The 24,153-nt window shown below is 36.5% G+C and overlaps 1 long non-coding RNA gene across 8 annotated transcripts in view; it reads left to right on the plus strand.

The window, feature by feature from the left end:
• Nucleotides 1–24,153, plus strand: part of LOC102152898 — a 167,042-nt gene that overhangs the window by 99,040 nt on the left and 43,849 nt on the right. For all 8 annotated transcript variants that reach the window (XR_005361819.1, XR_005361823.1, XR_005361824.1 and 5 more), the window contains 3 exons: nt 6,197–6,269; nt 18,693–18,785; nt 20,985–21,095. This is a non-coding gene — a long non-coding RNA (uncharacterized LOC102152898). The remainder of the gene's footprint in view (nt 1–6,196; nt 6,270–18,692; nt 18,786–20,984; nt 21,096–24,153) is intronic.

Consider the following 24,153-nt stretch of genomic DNA (forward strand, 5'->3'; position numbering starts at 1 on the left):
CTTAACCTGTTTCTTTTTTAAAAAATTTAAATTTTCTATTTTTATTTATTTTATTTATTTATTATTTTTTATGGTGAAAAATTTTATATTTAGATTTATCACTCAGTTTAGATGAGTCCAATCTTTTTTTTTTAAAGATTTTATTTATTTATTCATGATAGTCACAGAGAGAGAGAGAGGCAGAGACACAGGCAGAGGGAGAAGCAGGCTCCATGCAGGGAGCCCGACGTGGGATCCGATCCCAGGTCTCCAGGATCACGCCCCGGGCCAAAGGCAGGCGCCAAACTGCTGCGCTACCCAGGGATCCCTAGATGAGTCCAATCTGATCAAGGTGTTGACCTTGGCAATCAATGTCATAGAGCTTCTTCACAGCCTGTTTGATCTGGTGCTTATTGGCCCTGACATCCATAATGAACACAAGTGTGTTGTCTTATTTTCTTCATGGCTGACTCAGTAGTCAGGGGGAACTTGATGATGGCATAGTGATCAAGCTTATTTCTCCTGGGGGTGCTCTTTCGAGGATATTTGGGCTGTCTTCGGAGACGTAGGGTCTTGTGTCATCGGAATGTAGGTGACATATGGATCTTTTTTTGTGCTGTGCACACCTCTCAGCACCTCTTTCTTATCTTTCAAAGCCTTTGCTTTGGCTTTGGATTTGGAAGGGGCAGGGGCTTCCTTCTTCGCCTTCGGCGTCATCTTCGTGAAAGGTAAATTTTTTATTTTTAAATATTTTATTTATTTATTTGAGAGAGAGAGAAAGAGAGCATGAGTGGGGGTAGGAGCAGAGGGAGAGGGACAAATGGACTCCACGTTGAGCGTGGACCTCAAAGTGGGGCTTGATTTCATGATCCTTAGATAATGGCCTGAGCCAAAATGAAGAGTCGGATGCTTAACTGACAGAGCCACCCAGACACCCCTTGACCCCTTTCTCAACAGCTATATGACCTTGGGAAGTCATATAACTTCTCAGTTTTCTTATCAATATAAAGAAGATAATGACTAGTATAGAATTATTTTTAATGTTAAATAATATATGTAAAGCCCATAGTATTATGCCCAATATTTACTAGACATATAATAGATGGTGACTTAATATACTAATTATGAAAGATATGTCTGAATAGATTTTTTTCATTGTACATATTTCTTCTTCACTTTCTAAAAAATTTAGAAAACTTGCTCCTGTTTATAGTCCAGTAGATATGAGTGAAAATATCATTATGTATAAGTCTTTTATAAGTATTTATAAGTATTCTCAAGCATTGAAAATCAAGTTGTATATGATTTTAAATGTATATACTACTTTATAAGCTCTGTAACACCTTAGGGGAAACCTTCACAATACAACTTGCTGTCCGATAGCAAATTGATGTTCTGTGCTTTTATTGTCATTTATCCCCTTATCTTGAATAAATGTGCCTTGTTTAAAAAATTCTAGAGTGGAGGGATAATCTGTTAAAAGACCTTTCACATTCAAAAGGTCACTTGCATTTTATAAATACAAATAAACGGATATATCATCTAGTCAGAAAGATATTTCACCTATCAAACCAGGGCCTCTGTCCAGAGAAATGTGAAACCTCCTAAATTCTCTGAACTTTTTAGAGCAAGAGAAAGAAAGCAGAAAATGCTATAACTGGTTGAGAGTGTTGTCAGCTAGTAACACTTGCCAGGTAGCAAAGCTATCTTTGCCACTTTAAAATTTCTAAAAGAAAAAAAATGTCTACCACATTTGGAAGTGGTTTTAAGTAGTTTTTCATTGGTGGGATTTGTGTGAACAGAGTATGTCTTAAATCTAAGACAGATTCATTCCTGAAAGTGAAAGACCTCACTATAAGGCAATTATAAGATATGGGTCCCACGGACAGGGTTCCAGGTACTATACAATTTTACATTAGAGACTCTAAGCCATTAATGGTATTCCTCTAGAAGAAGCTGTCTTCTGGGTTCTAACTCCTTAAAGAATTAACATGTCTTAAGAAGAGATACATGGAGGGCAGCCCCGGTGGCGCAGCGGTTTGGTGCCGCCTGCAGCCCGGGGTGTGATCCTGGGGACCCAGGATCGAGTCCCACGTCGGGCTCCCGGCATGGAGCCTGCTTCTCCCTCTGCCTGTGTCTCTGCCTCTCTCTTCGTTCTCTCTGAATGAATAAATAAATGAATAAATGAATAAATAAATAAATCTTAAAAAAAAAAAAAAGAATACATACATGGAAACATTCACCTGGCTATGTTCCCCTGATCCTTTTGGGAATTCCAGACCAACTTCAGTCTTTTCACAGCTATATCAGTGATGTGCAGGCTGATAAGGGCTGATTAGAGTCCTCAGGGGGCACTTAGAGCTTGTGCCGCTTGGGATTACATGGCCCCAGAGCCAAAGACTTTGCAGCATAGCTATTGGTAAAGAGCTGTGGATTCAGATAATTTTCTAGTGATCTTATCATTTACCAGTGGCAAACTTATTGAATCTCTTTCAGCTTCGCTGTCCTCTTTGCAAAGTGTGGCTCTTTATGCCTCTGACATAGAGTGGCTATGAGGGTAAAAGAAACAATGAACAATGAACAATGCATTGCACCATTTCTGGCAAGGAAGTCCACCAAAGATGGAAACCATTATGACTACTACTTAGGCGTTAGTAAGCAGTCTACTCTGATAGATCTGGGACTTGGGTACTGCTAAGGTGATTCTCAATCTCAGAGATCAAATGAGAGAAAAGAGTAAGACAAAAACTGGATACTTCCTGCTCCGAATTCTCTAGCTCAAGCACAGCCTTTTAGGGGGTTGGGTCTGAGAGGGAAATCCAGAGAGGGGAGTCAGCCTAGGGGCTCTAATATGATCCTGGGTAGGAAAAAAATGCTCACAATGTAAAAACTGAATTCCAACAGATGTGGAATTGGAGAGAATCAAAGGCCCTGTCAAGACATGGGATGGGGACTGGTGGATCATTTCAGTCTGTGGCCAGTTGGGTGGAGAGTTTTTCTTCAGGCATAGAGAGTGGGACAGCAATGACAGGTGAGAAGCAGAACAAGAGAGGCAGGAGTTGTGAGTTCAGAGTAGAGGAAGAGGGTCTGAAAGGGAGGGAGGATTTAGGACCTGGGGAAAATCAAGCCGTATGGATCCTTGGTTAATGCTCTTTAGTCACAGAGATGGGAAACTATGGGCAAGGTCTGATCCATAGATCAGAAAGATAGCGTCCCTAAAGCTGACATTTAGGCTAATACGGTCAAGCCTCTAAAGGCAGAAATGCTGTGGGATGGGGACAAGGATGGTGTCACTAGCTAAGGGAGAGGGGAGATTGGGAGAGAGTAGGACCTATAGTGATCTGACTCTGGGAGGGTTACCTTATGTTTGCTCTTGTTCATTGTTAAGATGTGTCCTGAGAATGGGGCTGGGCTGAGCCTGTGCTTGGGCTAGGAATTTGTGATTTATGAATCACATAATTGTGTGACTCACAGTTGTGAACAATGAGGGCAAGGCCGTCACAACTACTAGGTGATCTTTCTAAGAATGCAAATTTGATCCTATTTCTCCTCCTCATAAAGCCATTTAGTGGCTCCCGTTGTCTGTGGGATAGAGTCCAACTTGCTTAGACTGGCATTAAAGGCCTGCTGCAATGGAGCTCCAGCCTCCTTTCCAGGTTCGACATTTCCCCCTCATTTATACTCTGCTCCCCAACCTTGCAAAGCTACTCATCCTTTCCCAAACTTGGCTCTGCCAGACTCTCATGCTGTGTGACCTCCCATTGTCTGTAAATCCTACTTGAATTAAAGTGTAATCTTATGAAGAAGGCAAATTATAAGAAAAATAAAGCAGTAGAAATCCAACTAGTGTTTTGAATTTGTTTCTTGAATAGTAAATCTGTAAACGCAAGTACTTAAAATGTATCTGGACTTCTTGGTGAGGTCTTTTTTTTTTTTTTTTTTCAAATTTTTATTTATTTATGATAGTCACAGAGAGAGAGAGAGAGAAAGAGTCAGAGACACAGGCAGAGGGAGAAGCAGGCTCCATGCACCGGGAGCCCGATGTGGGACTCAATCCCGGGTCTCCAGGATCGCACCCTGGGCCAAAGGCAGGCGCCAAACCGCTGTGCCACCCAGGGATCCCCTTGGAGAGGTCTTAAAAGAGATCCTGTCCCCCGACCTTCGAGCCAGATACCCTCCTTGGTGTTTCTGCAGAATCCTCTGCACATGTGTTATGGCATTTGTCAAACTATGGCATGCTTTTGTTTTCTTCTTCATCTTTGTAATCCTGATGCTAAGCACAGCATTTAACATGTAGGTCCTCATTTCTGAAGTATGGAGTGACTATTCGAGCAGCTGTGAGCATCCTTCCCTCCACACTTCTGTTGTGCATTGCACATGCCCTTATGTAACCCTCCTCTGATTTGCACAGATCACTGGTTTCCACGAGAATGTCATCTTTTAACTATAAGCTCAGCGAGGCCAGGAGCTGTAATTTTTCTTTCTGTATTCCTTGCACCTGGCACACAGAAGATGCTCAAACAGTATTTGCTGATTGAAAGAATTCGAGTAACTTTCAAAAGACAAGTGACCTCTGTGCAGAACCTGTAAAGATTATGTTCCAAAATTGTTACTGTCCATTAAAAGCAAGTAGTCCCAGAAGATTTCTAGCTGCATAAAAGTTTTCCCATTATTCTTTAATTGGTGCCCCGTAGCTGAAACTCCTGTTGTTTTGTCTATGTCCCTGTGCAATAGATATGGATTCTCTTCTGGGTCTCCCTGAAGTGAATAGCAGTGTGTAAACATCCTATAGCTTCAATATATTGATTGAAAAACTGGATACTTTATATAACTTCTATCTTTCTTAGTACTCCTATTATCTTAAGGGTTATATTTATATGCAGGTTATGTGTGTAAAAGTTTTGAATGGCACTATGCTTGAGTGGGGATGGGAAAGAAATTTCGTAGCTCTCCAGGAATTAATTCTAAAGAAACTGTATTTTAGTGCTATAGATAATTAAATAGTATTATGTTTTAGTCAGCATCTTGACTCTGGGGAAAAAAAAAAACTTTACACTGTAAGTTAAAAATATTCTAAACATAAAAATACTGAGAAAAATTCTCAAGTTCACCTTCAGAAAATTTACATAGAAGATTTTAGTGGCGTTTTCTTCTTTCATTGGTATGTAACAATTTTTTAATGAATAAAAACAAGACAGTTATTAAACATCCAGAAGAAGCTTGTTTCTATTAACTCTATCAGCTTTGACTTACAAAGTATGTCTTTATGTTGACATACTTTTAGTCATCTTAAAAGTTGAAATTCCTTGAAATATTTTGAAAAGTACATTCTCACAAAGAATTATAAAATAATTAAAGCGGTGGAAATGCAGCAATTGTTTTAAATTTGTTCCTCGCATATGAAATATGAAAATATAAGTGCTTTAGCACATTTGAATTTTTAGCACATTTATACAGCAAAAACAGAGTGATTGCCTTCAAGTAATGGAAAAAATTTAGAGATAAGTAAAAGCAAACAGCTTTTATATCCTGTATAAAAAAAAAAACCTCTCTCTGTATTACAGTATCACAGTGCTATTAGTATATTCTTTTAAAATTTGGACCAAAGACAATGAGATTGTGGGATTAATATATTTTATGCCACTAATATTTTTGTGCATAAGAAACTTGTCTATTGGAGTGCATGCAGCAGTGGAGGAAAGATATCTTGAGCAGGGTGGGTAACAGATGTTGATGGTGATCAGTGATAGATGAGTTTCAGGTCACTGAGGCACAGGCCGGAAACTTCAGGGTGGCCTCTTTGATGAAATCCCAAGGGGGGGGGAGAGGGAGAAGGGAAGAGTGGGTCCCCCACTCAACCTCTGCAGTGTTGATTGGCCAATCAGGAAACCATGTAATCCAATATATCTTTAAGACAATCTCTGAGTAACTTTAGATGTGATTAAAAGATATTTTTATATTAAGGGAGATAAATGAAGCAAAACCCTGTTTACTTGGATGATCATTTCTTATTACACATCTGTTTAGCTCCCCTGTACATTGCTTGCAACATCCTACAACTCTATTATGTTGCCTACAGGGAACAGAGGATGAGAAATGAAAGTTTTTGCTTTGTGTCTAAAAAAATGCCATACAATTAGTTTAGAAGTGACAAAATCAGCTGCTCGGTGGATTGTTTTGTCTGTGTCAAGGACCTCAAAGTGCTGTCTATCCACAGGTGGTCCACAGGATGATAAAGCCCAAGGGAAAGAAGCCAGAAGTATGACCAGATAGTCCTAGTGGTTGTAAAGGTAAGGCAATGAATTCATGAATATTCACATATTCAGAATGAATTTCCTGGCCAGAGAGGAGAAAATTCTAGAGTTGTACATTCTGCATTTACTAGGGTGGGTCTGTGTCTCTTGACCCCTCATTTTTTTCCTTTGTTCCTTTAAAATTTCTCCCATTGATAAATCAAGGTGAAGGGGGAGAGCATAAGAAATCATGAAAATATTATTTATAGGCCATTTTATTTCACACACACAATTTTTAGGTTCAAAAGAGACATAGATAGAGAATGAAGAGGAAGAAACATTGGTTTATGTGACTCCAGAAAAGTTGGTAACTTCAGAGCCACATAGGAAAATAAGATCCCTAGTTCTCATTTTGGATTTTAAAAAATTTTCAACAGTAATTGTTACGAGCTTCTAGTAAGTCCCATTTTATGTCTAAAGGTAAATCCTGCTTGTGGAGTCTGGTTTCCAGGATTCTTAATCAGTTTTTATCACTAATGAGATACATGTTTTTCGGAAAGTCTTTTTTTATTCCGACATTTACTTTCTTCATTTTCAAAATTAGATGGTGTACTAAATAATTTCTAAGGTCTCTTCGACCTCTTGACAGTCTCTTGATATAATAACTTTTGACTAAATTGAATTTCCTTCCTTTTCCCTGTTGGTCTCATCAATGTGCAAAGAAAAAAAAGATTTTAGTATCTAGTGGATAGCGAAACAAGACCCTTTGAAGACAAAACAAGTCACAAGACTGGAAACTCCTCCATAACAGATTGTCTACACAGAGTTGCTTCAGTTGTTTTGAATAACTTGATCTGTCAATGAATTAGTAGCTTTCTAATTCATGATGGAGAGGTTGGGAAATAAAGACCCTGATATTTAATTAAGTTGACCAGTCATGGTGCTGGTGGAATGTCTGACGAGACCCTATGGAATCTGATTTCAGTTAATGCCACATTCTGGTTTTATTTATCAAGCTCTGTCTGGAAGTGGCTCTCTAGGCCAGAAGCTATCAAACACATTCTCTGTTGGGAGCAAGGAGGAGTTTCCCTACATTTTCCCTCTTGACGGTACCTCTCTATGGCTTAACCTCAGCCAGTCAAAACACCGATCGATGTCACCGTGACAGATATTTTTTCTACCGTTATAGTGTCTGTAAATCAAACACCATCCGGGTATAACGGAAGATATCATGACACTACATCATCCTTTGCAATTCCACCAGTGTCAAAGAACAATAAGCATTACTTTAAAGGAAAATATTTTTTGAAAATAAATTGAGGCAATATTTCAAAAAGTTGAATTTCGTAGTGCAAAATATGGTTGGAAATATAGTTCTTGGTTCGCTGCTGGAATGCACATCCTTTTCTTTTCTTTTCTTTTCTTTTCTTTTCTTTTCTTTTCTTTTCTTTTCTTTTCTTTTTTTTCTTTTCTTTCTTTTCTTTTTTCTTTTCTTTTCTTTTTTTCTTTTCTTTTCTTTTCTGGTTGTAAATGAGCGTGGGAAAGAAGGGATAGTACCCAAGTAACAAAACGAAGGTGCCATAGGGAAGACAAAGAAGAAAAAAAAGATGTTTCTCCCCTGCTTACCAACTAGTAGGAGAAATAAGATGTGATCTGAATAATTCTAATACAAGACAAAAAGTGATGTGATAGGAGACTCCAAGCTGTCTGAGCTAGCCTCCAGGAGAGAGAGAAAACGGAAGAAGCTGGGATTGGCAGAGAAGAAGGGGACGGACTTCTTCCTCCCAGGGATGAAGAGGACTTTGGGTGGTAATTGTGGCTTGAAAACAGAATTTTCATACAAAAGACTCTTGAAAAGAGCATGAATGACCAGAAAGGCCTGGAGAGGAGGTGGAGTGAAGACAGGGAGGCCGTTCATCTTCCCCGGGTGGGAGGGAACGTGAGTTTGAGCTGTTCAGAGCCCACTCTGGTGACTTGTATTTAGGGCAGGAGGGATCTGCAGAGAGAGACACAGTCATTGGCTAGCTGGCGTGTTGTGCTGCCATCCTAACACAAGTCAAGGAGCGGGGGGTTGTGGTCATCAGGTGGCTGTGGGTTATCCTGAGGTGCTAGTGAGATGGGGAGCTTCCTTTTCCTCCTGGCTTCACCTCAGGGCCAGCGTGGCACAACATATTGCTGGAAAGCCTGTTTTACTGGGTTCAAGTCCCAGCTCTGCCATTTACTAGTTATGCAACCATTGAGCAAGTTTTACGATGACTCTCTGCTCAGTTTTACCATCTCTAAAATGGGCATAATGACTTTTACCTGCCTGGGAAGGTGGCTGTGAAGACTAAGCAAGTCCCTGCTGGTGGAGCGTTCCGAGTGGTGCCCTGCACTGTGGAGCTGACTGAGACCTTACCATGCGGCCTGCCGTTGCATTTTGGGTGCGACTTCCCTGTCCCTCCTCGCTTCAGTTGCTGGCAGCCCACGAGAGATGTGGGTGACAAAACTTGAGCTCCACATTCATAAGGTATTTGAGTAACTGCTCAAAATACTTTGATGTTCACAGAAAAACACTTTGCCTGGGGTCATTGCTAACGTTAGGACAATGAACTCTCTAGGGCACGGCCAGGAAAACCCCTTCCGTGAACCACAGAAAGAACTAGGATCATTTAAATATCCCCGATTTGTGAGGAAGTACAGAGCCTTATATTAAAAAAGAAGAAGAAGAATCTATTAGAATCTGAGAGAAAGCTGATTACAGATGAAGGCAGAGAAGAGAATGTTAAGAAGATTAAGAGGGCCATGCCCAAGCCCCCTTTCCCTCAGGGATATTCTAATGCCGACACCATCCCAATCAGTAGTACCCAAAGGCGATCCTCACACCTCTCTGTGCCTCTCCTGCTAAAGAGTGAACTCAGGCTTTGGCCAAAGGTAACAATAAATATTAAAACCTTTATTATCAATGTTTGATAGCAGCATGAAACATTTATATTTATGTATTATTTCATTTACTGTAAAGATGCAGGTGGTTTTAAAGATGCTACCGCTAGGTCATTTTTAAAAAGAAGATCTAATTATCTTCCTACCCATTTCCCTTTGTTTGAGGCGAGCAGAGCGCATTAAACAAAGAAAAACCATGCTGCAAGTAGGGCTGGGATAATGCTGGCTTACAGCTACATCATTTGTTCTGAATCAAGGTCGACAGTCTAGAGGCTGTTGTGTTTTGCCTGTTTCTTAATTTTCTATTTAACTTCCTTCACAATCTTTCTATGATTTAGAAGCAAATGCGTGCAGACATTTTGGCAATTACAAAAGCCATTTTCAAACGATGGAAAGCGTTAACACGAGCTAAGACATTAAGAATTCCTTTGGCGTGGATGTGGTGAGACCTTGTTCCCCATGTAGCCGTCTTTGTGCAACACAAAAACGAAGGGAAACCGAGCCCTCCACCTGCCACCCTTGTCTGTATCAACATAATTACGCCAGTCATTTAACATAGTTTGTTATGAAAAATGTTGGACATGCATGAATGTTTTAAAAATGTGTGCTGTGATGGGGTTAGAAAAAGAAAATCCCACTTATATTTGTAATCCTAAATCCCTAACTGGCCCAAAGAGGTGGTCGGACCTTAGGAAGAACATCGGTTTTAGCACACCAGGGTTTGAATTCCCACCCTACCACTCACTGCCTGGGTGATCCTGGGCATGATGTTTTCTCAGACTTAATTCCTCTGTCCATAGGACAGAGATGATGACATCTACCTTCCTGGACATTTGTGAAAATGAAATAAAATGATATTTATAGAGATTCTTAGCAGGATGTTTGGCACAGAGGAGTCTTGTTTAATAGTAGGAGTTTTGCCAGTATTAATAATACTTCATTTCCTTTCTAGGTTTAGAGGTGAAAATAATTGTGTTTTTTTTCTCTACGTGTATTTTGTCAGGTTACTTTAAAGTTGCATTTTTTTGTATGTTAAAGAGTTTCTATCTTCTGAGAAGTGTTTGTTTTTTTATTTTTTATTTTTTATTTATTTTTAGATTTTTATTTATTTATTCATGAGAGACACAGAGAGAGAGAAACAGAGACACAGGCAGAGGGAGAAGCAGGCTCCACGTGGGGAGCCCAATGTGGGACTCGACCCCCAGGACTCCAGCATCACCCCCTGAGCCGGAAGGCAGACACTTAACCGCTGAGCCACCCAGGCGTCCCTTAAAAGTGTTTAACTATTTCTAAGTGCAAAATTTACTATAGCCTTCTCTGAATTCCACTCTTTTTTGAAGATGTAGCTTTGCAGATCTACACAGAGACAACAGCTTGTATGTATAGGTGGCATGTGATTTCTGACCAGTTCTTCTTGTATATGTGTTAAATATTTTTATTCTTACCTGGCTATGCTTTAGTTAAAGTGGCTATGGACAGATTTTAGATATCAGCTCTAATCTGCTTAATAATCTCTCCTACTGGGTGTCTGGAGGTCTGACACAATGTAAACCATACACTTAATAAATAATTAAGTACGTATCTTTAAAGGAGCTGAAAATAACACCCCTGATAATGACTTCTCAAAGTACAAAGGACCATTCAACCATCTAGTTGAAACGCATGTTAATTAAAAATTGAAAGTCATAAGTAATTGAATATTGATTTAATGTTTCTACCCTGCAGGGCAAGTTGAGGAATTCTGGCAAATTTATATAGGAAGGAAGCTTTCTGCAGGCATCCCAGGGGAGGAACATGTCTCTAGAAAGCCCCTGTTGAACTGAATTTTGTGGGTGGTTCTCAAGCCCTCATCCAATGGCTTTTCTTAGATTTTCCCTCTTTATGCAGCCTTGGTATTGTCATTGTATGGAGTGCTCGGTGAGATAGATCACATGCTTATTTAGGGCCCTGGAGGGCAGCCTGAGGATGCTGGAAGGTTGTGGATGGGATATCAACAGAGTGAGATGGTCAAGAGTTAAGTGAGCAGCATTTCTATTACATGGGACAGTTTATTATTATGCTCACTGAAACAGAAAGAATATAATTTAAACAATTTCAGTTATAAAGAATATGCACTCGTATTTCAAGTTTGGAAAAATAAAAAAACATACAAGAAAATCACTTAACATCTCATTATCCAGTATCAGTGTCTGCTAATGTCTTGGTAAACTTCTTTCTAGTCTTTTTTTTTTCTTTTCCTTTATTAATGCTTAGAGAAGAAGACGTGAAAAGGAGAAATGAGAAGAAAACTAGTGAATAGAGCCAGATGAGTGATTCTTTTTTTAAAATTTTTTAAATTTAAATTCAATTTGCCGACATATCATATATCACCCAGTGCAGATGAATGATTCTTGTATTTGACAAAATAATCCCAAGGATATGGAAATTAGTGTTCTATTCTCTATTTACACAATACTTTTCATCTTAAACCAAAAAAATGTATCTGTGAGTTGTTTTTTCACATGTGTGAGCAAGGGACATGTATTATCATTTGCTCTTTTCTTCCTTTTTTTGCAACAGGTGTCCCATGAATAGAAACTTCATCTCATGATTCACACCTCAGAATTCTATATTGCTTTCTAAATCTTATTTGTTTTTTCTGGAAATAGTACCATAAAGAGTGATGCCATTTTTTAAAACAGCTGAACATTAGGGATGAATTACAGAACAAGTATTATATAGCATCATGAAAATTCAACTGCTTTTGATGACTGGAAAATTGAGTGTCAATAGAATTTTGCATAATTTAATACTCAGGGATCTCAAATGAATATGTTTATTAATTATTCGCTTATAAAACAACTCTATAGAAGAGGGGGAAGATATTGAAATAGTACTGTATATTTTATATTTTCTCTTATTTATTCCAGATTTTGAATTCTGTGGAAAAAAAAGGAAAAAAGAAGGTGTTTGTTTTGATACATCATAGGGCTGACCCATTAGATAGAAAAAGTCATCTCTTTTAAATAAAACTGGTGTGATAAGAATTAAAACTCATTAAAATGGGAAATTAAGTCTTCTCAGTCTTAAGTGAATTTCTCACATATTTTAGGCTACTGGGGATTTTCTAGTTGCTCATAACTTTACCTATTAAAATTTCAACACCCCACATCAATATATTTTACAGGCTATGTAGAATTTAGAGCATATCCTTTGGTGTCTTCTTTTGAAGGCGATGTGCTTTCTAGCTTAGGTAAACCATGCCTAAGCTTCTGATTAAGCAAATCCTCAGAACTCATAAATTCAATCTGAACCACAAAAGAGAGATCATCTTCAGAACTGGAATTTTACCAGACCTTTGACATACTAGAAGCCAAATGTGGCTTGTTGTTTTACAGTAAAAATAAAATTCAAAGTGATAAATTGTTTTACTTGTAGGATTATTTAGAATCTTGTGTAGGTTAGGCTTAACAAAAGCCCCAAATTATTTAGATTAAAGCACATCAAAAATTTCAATTATTTCATCCCGATCTTCTGGCACTGTTGTAGATGAGAAATTATGAGTTCAAAGATTTTCTTTTTCTCTTTATTATTTATGCATTTATGTCATCGGATGTTTACCAATTCCATACTTTCAGGAAAATTTTGTGATTCATCACTTATATATAACACCCAATGCTTTTATCTATCTATCTATCTATCTATCTATCTATCTATCTATCTATCTATCTATCATCTATCTAAGGATTTTATGTATTTATTCATGAAAGAGAGAGAGAGAGAGAGAGGCAGAGATACAGGCAGAGGGAGAAGCCGGCTCCATGCAGGGAGCCTGATGTGGGACTCGATCCCCGGTCTCCAGGATCACGCCCTGGGCTGAAGGTGCTGCTAAACCGCTGAGCGGGTGGGCTGCCGCACCCAATGCTTTTCAAATTAACAACGAAATAACAGATATTTGTTAAATACTTGGTTATGTGCAAGGTATTGTGATAAGTACTACAGCGAGTAAAAAGTAAATAGAGGTTAGCTTTTTGGGGAACTTAACTATTGCTGAGGAGCATGAGACATTCGAATAGGAAATTATTAGAGACAAAGCAGTTTATGGTAGAATTATCAAATAAACTTTTGAGAAGAATGGTAATTGCAAATAACTAATAAAATATAGAAATTATTTATCTCACTAGTGAAGTTTTATTATTTATTTTAAAAATAAATAATGAAAACCAGTATAGTTAATAACTGTAGGTAGCAAAAACTTTGTGTGTATGTGTGTGCATATTTACATATGTAGAGTTTTCCCTGCTATAGGAAAATACAGTGTTCCTATGAAACTTATGTGAGCTCAAATGGCATAAATCTAAGAAGCAATTACCACTAATTTACATGGAAAAATTTTTGAGCGTTCCCAGACCCCAAAAATAACCTGTCTTAGGCTTTTCCGATACCTTAGGACACATCTTGTTAACGGATGCACAAAATAAATCAGGATGAAGTGCAGATGCTCACAGTGTTCAAAGCTATGGTGGCTTGATGCTAACATACTGAGTGTAGTTCCGGGAGTAGAAGCTCGGTGGGATCACTCTTGATACTAGGGGTGCACGCTGCCTCTAGATGGGTGCATCGCTTTAAAACAGATGGTCAGTGCTATTTTCACTTTTCACTTTCTTTTCATCAAAAGAGAAAATTCTCCTCAGATTTCTTTTTGCAAAAACAAGTTCTAATGCAGGTCTTTTCTAGAAGCAAACTGCCATAGGGTGAATTTTCCAAAAGTGGGGATTCCTGCACCTAGTATTAGGAAGGGATAGGTAAATATATGCATATATATGAGAATGTATCTAAATATAAGGTACCAATAAGTAAAAGGAAGAGTGAATCAGAAGAAAAAAATTTATATTGTTTGGCATTGTTCATGAAAATTTAGTTAGACATGAACTCTGAAAATATAGCAGAAAGCTTAAGGAAAGAAGAGGCTCAAATGAAAGATCAGTTGTGTAAAGTATACAGAAGTTAGGTAAGAAAAAGATTTTGCATGAATCTGAAAACTCTATAGTAAGACTTATATGCAATGTGTACGTCTTAATCTGTTCAGGCTGCTAAAACAGAATACTAGAGACCAGATGACTTATAAACGACAGAAATTTATTTTGCAGAGTTCTGTAGGCTGGCAAGTTCAAGTCACAGGCAAATTTGGTGTCCCTGATAATGGCCAGCTTCCTGGTTCACAGGCAGTCTTCTGAGTCCTCACATGGTGGAAGGGGAAGGGAGCTCTTCGGTTTCTCTTATAAGGGCATCCATAAGGACCCCACTCTGATGACTTAATCACCTCCGAAACACCCCACCTCAAAGGACCATCACACTGTGGGTTAGGTTTCAACATGTGAATTTTGGGGAGACATAAATATTTAAATGACGGTGGTGCCTATGATAAAAATTAAGTGTGTGCCTGCCAGCTCCACTGCCGGCATGGAGAGCAAATGCCCATAATACTCAGTAAGAGACAAAGAGTGGAAAGTGATGAGAGAGGAAGCAGAGGTCAAGGATGAGGTCTAGAGATTAATGCCAAGAAGTTTTACTGGAGAAAATAGTGGAAAGTGACTAAATATGTCTGAAACTTAAGAAAAGCCAGTATGTTAACCTATTTTGGTCAATAACTTATTATTTAAGTGATAAGAAAATAACTTACTCTTTAATTAGAATGTTAAATTAGAAAGTGCTTTAAATGCATACGAGGGTAATAAGAAGTGATCTGTAAAAAATCAAGGTGCTCTCAGCTTTATCTCCTGTGATATGAAAGATCAGAAGATAGTATAATAGCGTCTGCAGTTTTGAGGGAAAAAGACTCTGACTTTAAAATGTTGTATCCAGACACATAATTCATGTTCACGTGTTCCAAATTCTATTCTTTTTACTATTTTGAAAAAAAAAATTGCTTACATCTGTCACCAGGTAGATGAAGCAGAATTAAGAGTTCAAGGATGGAGACTTTGTACTGTAAAAGAAATGGCAGTGAATATCAAAAACATTCACATGGAGAATTTAGAATAAATTTATAACTTTTGGGGATAAGTTCAATGCCAATACAAATGCAACTTTTAAAGAAAAGATGCAAAATGTAACAATTATTTTGTGGCAATAACCTGGGGACTGGCGGAGGTGGAGGTGAGTGGGAGGAAACCAGTCTGGTTCTGAGAGCTCATCAAAGTCTTATGTGAGGGAGACACAGCTAATAGCCAACAAAGCACAATTCATATGGCAAAAGGTAGGAAAAGAAGTCAGAGAAAAATAAATACAGAGTAAAAGCAAGTGTTTTAGTAATCAACAATACATGAGTTAAAATTCAAATTCATAGAGAAAATTTCTCAGATAAGGCTCAAAAAAATCCCAGAGTATATTATTTGTAATTTCTATAGAAGGGTTCAATTAAATGATGAAAGAAATTCATTATAAAAAGAGATGGCCATGATAGCTTTGGATTTATTAAAATGTGAGACAAACAAAATAGAACTGGATGAAGATGATTAGTATTTATTAGTAAAGTATAAGATTCACAAGCATGATACATTTTTACGTTCAAGTATAAGAAAAATTTAAAATACAAAACCAGATTATTGTTGGAGACATCACTTTTCTTAGCTTTGGATAAATCAGGTAGCCAAAACATCAGTTGGAATAAAGAAAATATGAAAAATATAGTCATTACAGTTGAGTATTCCATGGGACATTTTACATATATTTTCCTAAATGCTTATTTGGCAAAAGAGGAAGTTAAAGCCACAATGACCAGTTTTAAAAACATAAAACATATTTGTCATCACTAATGGATTTTTTGCCACAAAGTGATAGAGAAAAATTGATTTACAAATGATTTAAAAATAAAAAGAAATAATGAAAATACATCAACTACACATTCAACACAAAATATTAGAAAACAAATAATAAAGGAAACTTTAGGAAAAAAGGAGAAGCCATAACAGAAGCATAGATAGAATAACATATCAGAAACAGGAATGCAGAGACTTGAAAAATCAGTCTAAGACTTGGTTATTTGCAAAAATGTTGAGAAAATTCTGGCTTCTATTTAACAACAAGGGAAAACAATATTAAATGAAAGTATACATGAGAAAAAGTGTTGAACAGCACACAGAGAGGCAAAAGAGTATTTGCAATTGAACACTGTAGAGAAGTTCATGGTAATCCACTTGAAAATAATCGAAGAAATTCTTATATACTTACTACAAATTCTTGTAATCAAGGGGTAAAAGTCTTGAAGAGACTAATAACATGAGAGAAACTTAAACTGTTATTACTATTTTGAATAAACAAGGTTGAGGGCCTAATGTTTTTTTCTAGTGACTTGTTTATTTTTTTTGAAGAACTCTGGAAAATTATGAAAATCTTAATTTTTAAAATGTAAGCATGATATAAAACTTTTCAAAGGACACAAAAAAGGAAAATTACAACCAATTTTGCAGATTTTATTTTTGAACGTAGATACAAAAAAATTTCAAAGTTACACTAACATAAAAACAATAACAATATAGCAAAGAGAATTTATATTTATTATCAGGGAGTCTATTACAGGTATCATCAAATATGTGAAAAAAAATCATCGCAAAAGATGCTAAGGTTTGTATTAACAGCATTCTATATTGATTCTTTATGATGATAAACTATTACCAGAAGTATTCTTCTTTGGTCTGATTAAAATAAAATATCTGGAACCAACAGTCAACATACTACTTAACAGAAACATTAGAACTATTTCAACTAAAATTAGGAACAAGGATGGATGGTAATGATTATTGTTATTCAATATTATCCTAGAAATTCTAGCCATTTCAATAAGCATGAAGAAATTATTAAGAGTTAAAAGCTATTAAAAAAGAAGAAAAAATACACTTACTTTCAGATTATTTTTATGGTCCCTCCAAAAATATTCAAGACAATCAACTGAAATAGCCATTAGGAAAAACTATTGGTAATGTGGCTAATTAGCTGATCATCAAAACCAATAATTTTTCTAAAAACCTATATAACAAATTAGAAATATGATGAATAAAATGTCTTCCTGGTAGACAGAATACTGAGTAAAAATGGCTATCATTTATTTAAAATATATCTATATTTTATTTAAAAATAAAAAAAATCACTCTTGAAAATATAAACCCAAAAGACAAATAAAAATTAGGAAATCATTTATCACTGGTGTTGGAGAGACCAAGGGCTAATGTATTAAACATAAAAAGACCTCATCAAAATGGATTAGCAAAAAAACGAGATCCCCGAAATGAAAAAAAGAAAATGGGCAAAAGATATGGTTAGGCAAGGCACAGTAGGAAATAATCACCTGGAAGTAAACTAAGAAATATATTCAGCACAAAGAGGTATAAACTTAATCATATGCCTTTTCTGTTTATTAGTTTGGCAAATATGAGAAAAAAAGTGATATTTGATGTTAGCAGGCATTCTGAGAAATGTACTCTTCTAGGGCTGGTGCGCATGTAAATTGGTATAATCTTCTTGGTGGTAACATTGGCATGAAAATAGTTCTGACCCTTTGATTCACTAATTCCTCTCGTAAGATATTATTCTAGAGAAATAATCGTAGCTGTAGACAAAGATTTATATGGTCTAATATATAATAATAAAATTGAAGATGAGAGAAAAGCATAAGTTTTAGAGTATATATAATGGAATATTATGTGGTCATTAATACTGTTATTAAACTATATTTAAGCAGATGGAAAAATGCTTACAAAGTTAAAGAAAAGGAAGGAAACTTAAACAGGCATAAAATGATACTAATTGTAAGTCTCTGTGTATATCTATGTAAATATGTGTTTACATAAAGAAAAAATAGGAAATAAAATGTCAATAGTATATGTCTCATGGTAGCATTTCTTATATCTTTATACTTTGCTTTACTTAAAAAATTTCTACATTCCAGATGGTTCTGTATACTACAATTTCATCTAGGTAAATTGTGAGTGCTTAGTGTGAATAATGTATAAAAATAAAGAGTTGTGTTAAGGCCGTAGGCTCATGGGATTCATTATTACTTTAAATAATTTTAATATGCTATTTTTAAATTTAAGAAAATGTGAATTTATGGAGAGTTGAAGACAAAGATACTTTAATATTTCTGAATCCTCTAATGGATTTTTTTTTTTGTTGGAAAACTATCATAAGATAAAATCCAGGTAAACACATAATAAATGTGGCTCCTACAGTTGTATTTTTGCTTGCCTGGGTTTAGGAATAAGTTTCAAAAATTTTGAATCATATTTCCCCTAAAAGATCTTTGAAAAACTGCTCTACATCTTTAAGTTGACATGTACAATTTTGTTTTACATTAGTGGCTGACATAGAATAGTAGCAATTTCTGATGAATTATAGATGTTTAAAACTTTATGTTGGTTAGATTACTTTCTAAATGTATTCAATGGAGTCAAAACAGCTTAGCCCTAGTCTTGCTATGTGGCCCATGGACCATGGAGTTATGAAGATTGTTTCAGGTTATCTGCCAGATTAATGATATTTTCATAAAGATAATAAACACTTATTTGCTTTTCCCACCAGGTTAGCCTTTATACTGAGGATGCAAAAGCAATGGTGGATAAAACTGCTGGCATTTTAGCAAGAACCAAGATAGGCGCTCAGCTGTAGTTATTGGTGAGTGTATACCTCCTTTCCACAAAATCATGATTTAAAAAAAAATGTCAGTTGCATTTAAGAATGTTTTTTAATTTTATTAATTTTTGACCCTTGAGTCTACATATTTTTGATATTCTGTGTGCCAACATGGGAACACACAGTTATTTTAAGGGAAAGCATTTTGCAATTATTTCAGTGGGTAACTAAATCAATTACTTTTTTTTTTTTTTTTATCATTAACCACATTTTACCTGAAAGAGCTATTGATAGAAAAACTATGGTTCTTCAGACTCGGATGTTTGTTAGACATTTTTTGAAAAATGAGCCAAGTGAGTCTATCATGTCAAGAAAGACAACTGATAGTACTTGTCAGAGATACAAGTAAAGTTTTCAAACAAAATGTAGATTTTGGAAAATTTGTGTTGGCTACTGGGAACATGGCAGCTTCCCAAAATGTCAAGACCTTTCTGGAGACCAGTGGGGATAGCTAATGTGAATTTTTGATATTGCATAATGAAATGTCTCAACCCCTGGAAAATCTGCTTACCTAGGTGAATACTTATTTTCTAAATTACCAGTGTAAAAAGTTTCAAAATCATGCACAGGAGAAACACCATTCAAAGCCCAAGATAGGTCAATGGTATGTAACAGAATATGAAGACTTCACTGATGCTTTCAGATTCACATTGCAACTAACCTTTAAGGAACTACCACTTGTTGAGTTTTGGTGTAGTGTCAAAAAAGAATATCTGCAATGATATTAAAAAGTTAATTAAAATACTCTCCTTTTCCAGTTACATATCTTTGAGAGACTAAATTTTCTTCATATATTTTAACCAAATGGATTATCAAATAGGTTAAATGCAGAAGCAGATATGAGAATGCAGTTGTCTTCTAAGCCAGATGTTAAAGATACTTGCAAAAATGTAATAGAATCACCCTTCTTACTAACTTGTTTTGTTTTTGAGAAATGTGGTTATTTTTCATAAGACATGAAAAATGTTAACATGAATGAGTTTATTATTTTTAAATGAATGAATTTTAAAACTTCTAATAAACAGCTTGCATTTTGAAAATGTTAATAAAATTATTAAAAATAATAAACTCATTCATGTTAACATATTTTTAAACACCTTCTGGGTTGAAACATTAATATTATTAGTGCATGACTGAGTAAAACAATAAATAATAAATACATCTCACATTTTGGTAAATACTAAACATCAAAAGTAAAATTTTATTGAAATAGTATCTCTTCAGATGATGGATCTGGTTTTCTCCTTCAATTAGTTCATGTGTCTTATAAATAAATACCACATTTGCTAGTTGAGACAAGATTCAATAAAAACTAACCTTAAAGGAAGAGAAGTTATTGGACTATTAATAAGTGCAGTGCCTACAAAAGTTGCCTTGGTGATTAAATTTTAAGAGCAATCATAACATTTGGATCCACAACATCTTCCTATTGAGTTCATTTAAATTAAATAAATGAATTGGAAGAGTAAATAGGTTTCAGAGAAATGGTTGATGGCAAGCTGGAGACATTCCCAAGGAGGAGAAATGAATATAGCGCACTATGATACCCAATATTCTTTTGGAAAAGTAATGAACATGTTTCTTTTATGAGTTTGAATACATGGCCAAGGAAATATAACCATCAGTTACCTTTGACATATGTTATTTCTACCCAGGATGTAGTGTTGAACTGTCAAAGGTCAATGTGAAACTTTTTACCGCCTCGAAATCATACAAAATACACAACTGGAAAGCAGGCTCATGTCTTGATTAACAGAGGCTTAGTAGACATACATATTTCATATTGTCCCTTTGCCACCTCAAAGAATTCATACAGTGTAGCATAATAAGATTCAGAAAGGGCAAGAAGTGTCTTTCTTTTGTAAAGAGGGTAAAGGGCAATTGTGCAAGGAAGATGGGAAAGGAGGATAGGTGAGATGCCCTGACCATGACTCACTCTTAAGCAGATCAGTTTAGGAAAGTATATATGGAATATGTGGGTCTGGAAATTGATTACCATAAAACTAAAATAAATAGCTACATCATTCTTTTAAATGTATCCTATGGAATCTAAATATCACAGCAATTTGTTACTCATTATCATTCGTTTTACAAAATACATGGAAAAGCTCTTCTTTTATAGTTGAAATTTATCATTTCATTTCTCAATTGAATTCATATTTTATCCTTTACGCTTGAAAGCTTTTTACTAATCACTCTGCAATGAAAGTGCCGTCCACTGGAGAGTACCTGGACTCTGTGTTTGAAGATCTCTGTCTAAGAAATTCACCATAGGAATGTGAGCTACATCTGGTGAGACATCTAGTTCTCTTGATGCCTTCTTTAAGGCTGCCAAACATTGCAATGGGATTCGTTAATTTCGCTTTTAGTTTTGGTGGGTTTCCTACTTTAGAATGAAGGTCGACTAAGGACTACTTACACTTTCTGCAAATTCCCTTGACTCTGATTTCTATTTCAAATATTAAAGGCAAAGGTTTTTTTTCCGCTTCCTCCGTTTTCCATAACTTTAAGGAAAGGAGGGAGGTATTGACTCAAGTTATCTGTAGACTGATCTTAGCATGAATATAAGAGGTTCATGCTTTTGAACTTCTTTTGATCTTAATCCCAAATGCCTCCCTATTCAGAGCCTTGGTGCCTAAAGTTCTCCCCCAAAGGATGCTTTGCCTTAGACTGGCAGTCTTGTTGCTTTTCCTTCACCAGTGAAGTGATAGGGTCAAAAAACCCAGGATGGCTGGTTGTAAAAGAAGTATTGAAGGAAGATAGCAACTTAGAGAAGAAGAGGTAGCTGGAGTTCTTAAGAATGGAGAGGAGGCTCTTTTGAAGTTCTTTTTTTTTTTTTTTTTTTTTTAAAGATTTTATTTATTTATTCATGATAGTCACAGAGAGAGAGAGAGAGAGAGAGGCAGACACAGGCAGAGGGAGAAGCAGGCTCCATGCACCGGGAGCCCGACGTGGGATTCGATCCCGGGCCTCCAGGATCGCGCCCTGGGCCAAAGGCAGGCGCCAAACCGCTGCGCCACCCAGGGATCCCGGCTCTTTTGAAGTTCTAAGACCAATTCCAACATCTGTGTCACCAGGTAGTTCTCAGACATCTAGCAAGGTATCCTAGAATTCAACTTAGTTCAGACACTGCCTACTAGAGATAGCATTAGATCCTGCAGGTTGAGGGTTCAGTCTTTGAAGACTGGCCCCCCACCCACAGACACCTCAGAGAGCAGTCAAAAGCCCAGGTTGCTAGCTGTACTTTTGATCAACTGGCTATAAATCAGAGGTTCCTATAATCTCCCTCTTTGTGTTCAATTACTAGAGTGGCTCATAGAACTCAGAAAAACATTTTACATACTGGAGCACTGGTTTATAATAAAAGGATATAACTTAGGAATGGCCAGATGGAAGGGACACACAGAGCCAGGTATGGGGAAAAGGGCAGGGCTGCCATGCCCTCTCTGAGTGTGCCAATGTCCCTAAATCTCCATGTGTTCAATAATCCAGAAGCTCTCTGATCCCCAGTCCTTTTGGATTTTTATTAAGAGGCATCATTACTTAGGCATGATTGATTAAACTAATGGCCATTGATGATTGATTCAAGCTTCAGCCCGTCTCCTATCCCTGGAGGTCAGGGGAATGGGACTGGGACATGGTTGATTCCCCTGGCAATAAGCCTTCATTCCTTAGGTGAAGTCCAAAAGTCACCTCATTAGCATAATGATAGATATCTTTATGGCTTTCATAAGGAAATTCCAAGGATATTAAGAGCTATGAGCCAGGAACTGTGGAGAAGACCAAATATATATGAAATATCTGAATGACGAAATATATATATTTTTATAAATCACAATGCCTCATAGACCAAACATAAAGTGACCTGACTTCATGATTTTGCCTCAGACTAACTATGAAAATATTATAAATTAGAAAGACTAGTGTTAGAGTCAAAGTTCCATCAAGGAGGATAGTGCAGAGAGGAAATTTTGGATGGGATTCCTAATATCTGAGTTAAACTCATTTGTCAACACACTTGAGCAGCCTTATATTTATATTAAGGGAGTTTTGAATGTCTTATGTCTTATAACAAGAGCTTTTTGAGAGGACTCTGTGGATTGTGTTTAGAGACAAAACCAATTTGACCATTTTAACTTAATTGTACCCGCCCCAATTTCCTGCGGGCGGGTACAAAGGACCCTTTAAGTGTCCCTGGAGTTGGGAGGGAGGAATGGGGGACATAAAGCCTGTCCTGTCTGAATTCCAGGCTGGAGAGGGTGGGTTCAAAGGACTCCTGGGCTCACCTCCTGTCAGCACCGGCCCAGCCCGGGCCTGGGGACCTGGGGGTTGGTGATTTGGGGGACGGTGTTACACCTGTCTCCACTGTTTGTTTTACTTCCCCAAAAATGGATCTTTTTTTTTCTAAGAGTCCCAGAGAATGGGGAATTGTTCCTGTAAATATATATTTTTAAAGGTGAAAAAAAAAAGTTGAAGAGTTTCCCATCTCAATTGACTTGCTACCTATTAAAAGATAGAAATGTTAGTACAGGATGTCAATGTTTAGTAATGATTTTCCTCTGAGGGCTGCATTTTCATGTGTTCCAGTCATTTTTATTGCATACATGAAAAAGCTATGCCACATGGCTTATATATATATATACAGGTGTTGGCTTTGAAGGCAAGCGCACATCCTCACCTGATAAGCCTATGTTGGAATTTATTTAATTCATAGTACAGAGACTGGTGACCAGAAAAGACTGTCAGATTCACACGTCTCTATGGAGATTCGTTTAAGTGAACTGGGTCACACATGAATTAATTTTTAGGGAACGTTTTGAAATATTAAGATCATAGGAGGGAAGTTAGAGATAATTTAGCTTTGTATGTATACCTTGTAGTTATAAAATTATATATTAGCCAACCTAAAAATTGAATGCGTTATAATTAATATAATTGAAGACATATAATTAAATATTAAAAGTTGGTCTGGTGCATCATGGAGTCCTGGGTTTGAATTTTGACTATGCCACTTGCTTTGGACTTTGAACAGATTAACTTAGTTTCCTTTTGACTCAGTTTCTGTATCTGTAGAGTGGGGGATATTAGAGATCCCTCAAAGAGATGTTATAAATGTTAAATGACATAATACAAATGAAGTGTCTGAGATACTAAGTGTTCAGTATACATTGCCTAAATTGTTTTTATTTATAAATTAAGAATTTGAAACAAATTGCTTATTTTTTTTTGCAGTAATTTGGAGTATATCCCCCAAGTAATGGTAGAGATAGATATATTCAAACATCTTATCTTTTCAGTTGATGCCAAGGGTAAAGAAATGCATATATATTATGTCTAAGTAAATGGGTCA

The sequence above is a fragment of the Canis lupus genome, chromosome 7 (assembly GCF_011100685.1).
Source record: "Canis lupus familiaris isolate Mischka breed German Shepherd chromosome 7, alternate assembly UU_Cfam_GSD_1.0, whole genome shotgun sequence".
Lineage (NCBI taxonomy): Eukaryota > Metazoa > Chordata > Mammalia > Carnivora > Canidae > Canis > Canis lupus.